General features: G+C 39.2%; 2 non-coding genes across 2 annotated transcripts; both read right to left on the reverse strand.

The window, feature by feature from the left end:
- TRNAC-GCA (transfer RNA cysteine (anticodon GCA)) lies at positions 1-73 on the reverse strand. The gene has a single exon. It is a non-coding gene; the product is annotated as a tRNA-Cys (tRNA).
- A 4243-nt stretch (positions 74-4316) lies between these two features.
- TRNAC-GCA (transfer RNA cysteine (anticodon GCA)) lies at positions 4317-4389 on the reverse strand. The gene has a single exon. It is a non-coding gene; the product is annotated as a tRNA-Cys (tRNA).
- Positions 4390-6697: the final 2308 nt, after the last annotated feature.

The raw sequence follows: 6697 nt of genomic DNA on the forward strand, positions 1-6697 counted from the left end.
ATGGGGCACCCAGATTTGAACTAGGGACCTCTTGATCTGCAGTCAAATGCTCTACCACTGAGCTATACCCCCAGTTCTGCAATATTCAACTGTATTCATTCAGTAATATGTACAAAGTGGAAGCAACATGTAATCACCATCAAAGCAATGCAATTTCAGCCACCAAACCCTCCTTATAACTATATGGGGTGCGAAGGATGGCCTTTATCTGCCTTGGTAAAATACAGTGAGGGTTACATTGCAAGAATTCATACATTTCGTATTACATGTAGATCTTGGAACATGGAAAAAACGTTTGTCAAATGCACAAATTCTGCAAAATGTAACTACTTCTCTACGCAGTTGTTGATTTTCTGCTAAGAGCATAGTTAAACCCAATTGTTCATTGTTTTGTATATGAAATGATGATATATCCTATTGTTTCTTACAGTGCATTGGGTTGAAAAACATTTTTAAAGGATCTATTGAAGAGGATATATGGTTATGAAACAGGGACTTCTTGAACTGCGCTCCTACGCTCTACCACTGAGTTAAACCCTTGAATGCTGAAAACTGCCCTTTTTTAAAAAGGTGATAGAGTGGTTGACTGCATGGAACTTGTAGAACTAATGACATCAGTGCACTTCTGGTCAGCTGTACAAATTAATACATTTCATTAAGGGCATATTATTGGTTTCCGCCAAAGTTTTATAACATTCATATGAGCTTTGAATGGACTATTTCAAACTGATAATATCACCAGTAGAACTTGGGTGAATGTAAAACACAGCTTGTATCATACAAAGAAATCCTAAACAGCTTAATGGTGTTGACCCTATGTTTCAGGTGATGATCAGGAGTATTTCAAATGTAGAAATGTGTTGCGCATTACATAAAATGCTAAGATTGTAAATGGTTTCTTCAATTTATTTAATTAAAAAAATATACCTACAGGTAAAACAGTTGGACAAGGGGACACCAAGATTTCAAATAGGGACCTCTTGATCTGCAGTCAAATGCTCTACCACTGAGCTATACCCCCAGTTCTGAAATGCTCACCTATATTAATTCAGTAATATGTACAAAGTGGAAGCAACATGCAATCACCATCAAAGCAATGCATTTTCATCCACCAAACCCTTCTTGTAAGTATAAGGGGTACAGAAGATGTCCTTTATCTGGATTGGTAAAATACAGTGAGGTTTCCATTGTAAAAATTAATACATTTCGTATCACATGTAGATCTTGGAACATGGAAACAAAACTTTTGTCAAATGCACATATTCTGCAAAACGTAACTGCTTCTCTACTGCTGTTAGTTGATTTTGCGCTAAGAGCATAGTTTAACCCAATTGTTCATTGTTTTGTATATGAAAAGATGATATATTCTATTGTTTCTTACAGTGCATTGGGTTGAAAAACATTTTAACAGGATCTATTGAAGAGGGTATATGGTTATGAAACAGGGACTTCTTGAACTGCACTCCTACGCTCTACCACTGACATAAACCCTTGAATGCTGAAAACTGCCCTTTTTTTAAAAGGTGATAGAGTGGGTGACTGCATGGAACTTGTAGAACTAAGATATCAGTGCACTTCTGGTCAGCTGTACAAATTAATACATTTCATTGAGGGCATATTATTGGTTTCCACCACAGTTTTATAACATTCATATGAGCTTCCAATGGACTATTTCAATCTGATAATTTCACCAGTAGAACTTGGGTGAATGTAAAACACAGCTTGTATCATACGCGGAAATCCGAAACAGCTTAATGGTGTTTACCCTATGTTTCAGGAGATGATCCGGAGTATTTCAAATGTAGAAATGTGTTGCTCATTACATAAAATGCTAAGATTGTAAATTTTTACTTCAATTTATTTAATTAAAAAAAAATATTTCTACAGGTAAAACAGTTGGACAAGGGGCACTCAGATGAGAACTAGTGACCTCTTGATTTGCAGTCAAATGCTATACCACTGAGCTATACCGCCAATTCTGAAATGTTCACTTTTATTAATTCAGTAATAAGTGCAAAGTGGAAGCAACATGCAATCACCATCAAAGCAATGCATTTTCATCCACCAAACCCTTCTTGTAAGTATAAGGGGTAGAGAAGATGTCCTTTATCTGCCTTGGTAACATACAGTGAGGTTTCCATTGCAAGAATTCATACATTTCGTATCACATGTAGATCTTGGAACATGGAACAAAACTTTTGTCAAATGCACAAATTCTGCAAAATGTAACTGCTTCTCTACTGCAGTTTGTTGATTTTGTGCTAAGAGCATAGTTAAACACAATTGTTCATTGTTTTGTATATGAAATGATGATATATCCTATTGTTTCTTACAGTGCATTGGGTTGAAAAACATTTTAACAGGATCTATTGAAGAGGGTATATGGTTATGAAACAGGGACTTTGTAACGCTCACCTGATTCCCGCAGAGGCGCCGGTCTTGACTGGGTGAATGCCGTATCTTCAAAGGTGATGTGTAACACACGGTTGGCTCTTTGGGCTGGACCTCTGTGCACTGTATGTCTGACTCGAAGAGTAAGATGTCTGCAGATAGAAAATATGGGATTAATGAACTGGGGTTATTGGGTGCCTCTCTCCTCTTCCCTTTCTCTTCTCCTGTAGAACCCCAAAGGTTAACGCCCTCACCTTAGGTAAGTGAACGCCGAGCTCTCTATCTGCCTCGGGGCAGGGTGCCGTAACCAGTTTCTTGACTGGATAAGGGTGCAGGCCTCTTGACCTCAGAGGACTGCTGTCCGTCGTTAACTGCACGAACGGTAAGTTCTGGGCACTTCAAATGTCTTAAAAGTCTTTTGTAATGATATCTCTTGTTTTGAAGGGGTTTCGGCGATGGCGGATGGCGGGCTGATGAGAGTTGAGGATCGAACCCGCATGAGGAATAGAAGTGCCTGGAAGCACGTAAGTAAGCGCTTGTAGCCTGCTTCACGATGCGCACTAACTGTCCCTTTTATCTTGCAGGTACAAGTTCGGAGCTTTAGAGAAGCTGAAGGGTGCTGGAATACCCACTGGATTCGGCGTGGGAAGGAGTAATGGCACGTGAGTAATAAAATTGCCCAATGTCTTTAAATGCACCTTCTTTTTTCTTTCAGATGCGGGATGCAGCGCCGAAGGCCTCCGGAGCGTGTGAAGAGCTGGTAAGCTTTTGTCTTTCAGATGCCGGAATGCAGTGCGAAGACCTCCAGAGCATGCGAAGAGTAGGTAAGCCTTTGTCTTTCAGATGCCGGAATGCAGCGCGAGGCATTGGTGACAGCCGATGGACCAGGTAAGAGATGCGCTGCCACTGAAGACTGTAGTGCTAACCTGTTCTTTCTTTGTCTTTACAGATGCTGCTGAAGACTGGATTCCAGGATGGTAAGCCTTTGTTCCCTTAGACCCAGGATCAGAAGCAGAAGACACGATGAGCGTTCTGCTGCAGAGAATGCAGAATAACGCAAAGCAAGATTCATCCATCGGGTGTGGTTTAAATAGCCTCCTGTAGTGCTTAGGTGTCTCCTTCCACAGCCACGCCTAGGTAAGAAAAGAGTTCCTGCTTTCCAGAAGAGTTCCAGTGTTCTGAACCTAGGGAGTGGCTCCTGCCCCACCCAACAGGAAAAGTAGTCCCAAACAGAAGAGGATCAGGGGTTCAACTGGCAGGTAAGTAAGCAGCATGGTCTGCTGCAGGTAAGTCCACCCAAGCATTATGAGCCCGGCGCTTCCAGCCGCTGGGACTGGGCATCTTTATGAGCCTGGTGCCACTGGCGCCAGGACAGGGTCCAAAAGGTCCCAATTGGGACTGGCTGGCACTCGGAACCGGGGTTATGGGTCTGCTTCCAAGGGAGTCGGGCAAGTCCTGATCTTTTGGAAGCAGAGATCATGACAAACTTCTTGAACTGCACTCCTATGCTCTACCACTGAGTTAAACCCTTGAATGCTGAAAACTGCCCTTTTTTAAAATGGTGATAGAGTGGGTGGCTGCATGGAACTTGTAGAACTAATGACAACAGTGCACTTCTGGTCAGCTGTACAAATTAATTCATTTCATTAAGGGCATATTATTGGTTTCCACCACAGTTTTATAACATTCATATGAGCTTCCAATGGACTATTTCAAACTGATAATATCACCATTAGAACTTGGGTGAATGTAAAACACAGCTTGTATCATACGAAGAAATCCTAAACAGCTTAATGGTGCTTACCCTATGTTTCAGGTGATGAACAGGAGTATTTCAAATGTAGAAATGTGTTGCTCATTACATAAAATGTTAAGATTGTGAATGTTTTCTTGAATTTATTTAATACAGGTAAAACAGTCGGACAATGGGGCACCCAGATTTGAACTAGGGACCTCTTGATCTGCAGTCAAATGCTCTACCACTGAGCTATACCCCCAGTTCTGAAATATTCAACTGTATTCATTCAGTAATATGTACAAAGTGGAAGCAACATGCAATCACCATCAAAGCAATGCAATTTCAGCCACCAAACCCTCCTTATAACTATATGGGGTGCGAAGGATGGCCTTTATCTGCCTTGGTAAAATACAGTGAGGGTTACATTGCAAGAATTCATACATTTCGTATTACATGTAGATCTTGGAACATGGAAAAAACGTTTGTCAAATGCACAAATTCTGCAAAATGTAACTACTTCTCTACGGCAGTTGTTGATTTTCTGCTAAGAGCATAGTTAAACACAATTGTTCATTGTTTTGTATATGAAATGATGATATATCCTATTGTTTCTTACAGTGCATTGGGTTGAAAACATTTTTAAAGGATCTATTGAAGAGGATATATGGTTATGAAACAGGGACTTCTTGAACTGCGCTTCTACGCTCTACCACTGAGTTAAACCCTTGAATGCTGAAAACTGCCCTTTTTTAAAAAGGTGATAGAGTGGTTGACTGCATGGAACTTGTAGAACTAATGACATCAGTGCACTTCTGGTCAGCTGTACAAATGAATACATTTCATTAAGGGCATATTATTGGTTTCCGCCAAAGTTTTATAACATTCATATGAGCTTCGAATGGACTATTTCAAACTGATAATATCACCAGTAGAACTTGGGTGAATGTAAAACACAGCTTGTATCATACAAAGAAATCCTAAACAGCTTAATGGTGTTGACCCCATGTTTCAGGTGATGATCAGGAGTATTTCAAATGTAGAAATGTGTTGCGCATTACATAAAATGCTAAGATTGTAAATGGTTTCTTCAATTTATTTAATTAAAAAAATATACCTACAGGTAAAACAGTTGGACAAGGGGACACCCAGATTTCAAATAGGGGCCTCTTGATATGCAGTCAAATGCTCTACCACTGAGCTATACCCCCAGTTCTGAAATGCTCACCTATATTAATTCAGTAATATGTACAAAGTGGAAGCAACATGCAATCACCATCAAAGCAATGCATTTTCATCCACCAAACCCTTCTTGTAAGTATAAGGGGTACAGAAGATGTCCTTTATCTGGATTGGTAAAATACAGTGAGGTTTCCATTGTAAAAATTAATACATTTCGTATCACATGTAGATCTTGGAACATGGAAACAAAACTTTTGTCAAATGCACATATTCTGCAAAACGTAACTGCTTCTCTACTGCTGTTTGTTGATTTTGCGCTAAGAGCATAGTTTAACCCAATTGTTCATTGTTTTGTATATGAAAAGATGATATATTCTATTGTTTCTTACAGTGCATTGGGTTGAAAAACATTTTAACAGGATCTATTGAAGAGGGTATATGGTTATGAAACAGAGACTTCTTGAACTGCACTCCTACGCTCTACCACTGACATAAACCCTTGAATGCTGAAAACTGCCCTTTTTTTAAAAGGTGATAGAGTGGGTGACTGCATAGAACTTGTAGAACTAAGATATCAGTGCATTTCTGGTCAGCTGTACCAATTAATACATTTCATTAAGGGCATATTATTGGTTTCCACCACAGTTTTATAACATTCATATGAGCTTCCAATGGACTATTTCAATCTGATAATTTCACCAGTAGAACTTGGGTGAATGTAAAACACAGCTTGTATCATACGAGGAAATCCTAAACAGCTTAATGGTGTTTACCCTATGTTTCAGGAGATGATCAGGAGTATTTCAAATGTAGAAATGTGTTGCTCATTACATAAAATGCTAAGATTGTAAATTTTTACTTCAATTTATTTAATTAAAAAAAAAAATTTCTACAGGTAAAACAGTTGGACAAGGGGCACCCAGATGAGAACTAGTGACCTCTTGATTTGCAGTCAAATGCTATACCACTGAGCTATACCGCCAATTCTGAAATGTTCACTTTTATTAATTCAGTAATAAGTGCAAAGTGGAAGCAACATGCAATCACCATCAAAGCAATGCATTTTCAGCCACCAAACCCTCCTTAAAACTATATGGGGTGGGAAGGATGTCCTTTATCTGCCTTGGTAAAATACAGTGAGGTTTCCATTGCAAGAATTCATACATTTCGTATCACATGTAGATCTTGGAACATGGAAAAAAACTTTTGTCAAATGCACATATTCTGCAAATCGTAACTGCTTCTCTACTGCAGTTTGTTGATTTTGAGCTAAGAGCATAGTTAAACCCAATTGTTCATTGTTTTGTATATGAAATGATGATATATCCTATTGATTTTTACAGTGCATTGGGTTGAAAAACATTTTAACAGGATCTATTGAAGAGGGTA

Source organism: Ambystoma mexicanum, chromosome 4q, assembly GCF_040938575.1.
Source record: "Ambystoma mexicanum isolate Mex_15411 chromosome 4q, UKY_AmexF1_1, whole genome shotgun sequence".
NCBI lineage: Eukaryota > Metazoa > Chordata > Amphibia > Caudata > Ambystomatidae > Ambystoma > Ambystoma mexicanum.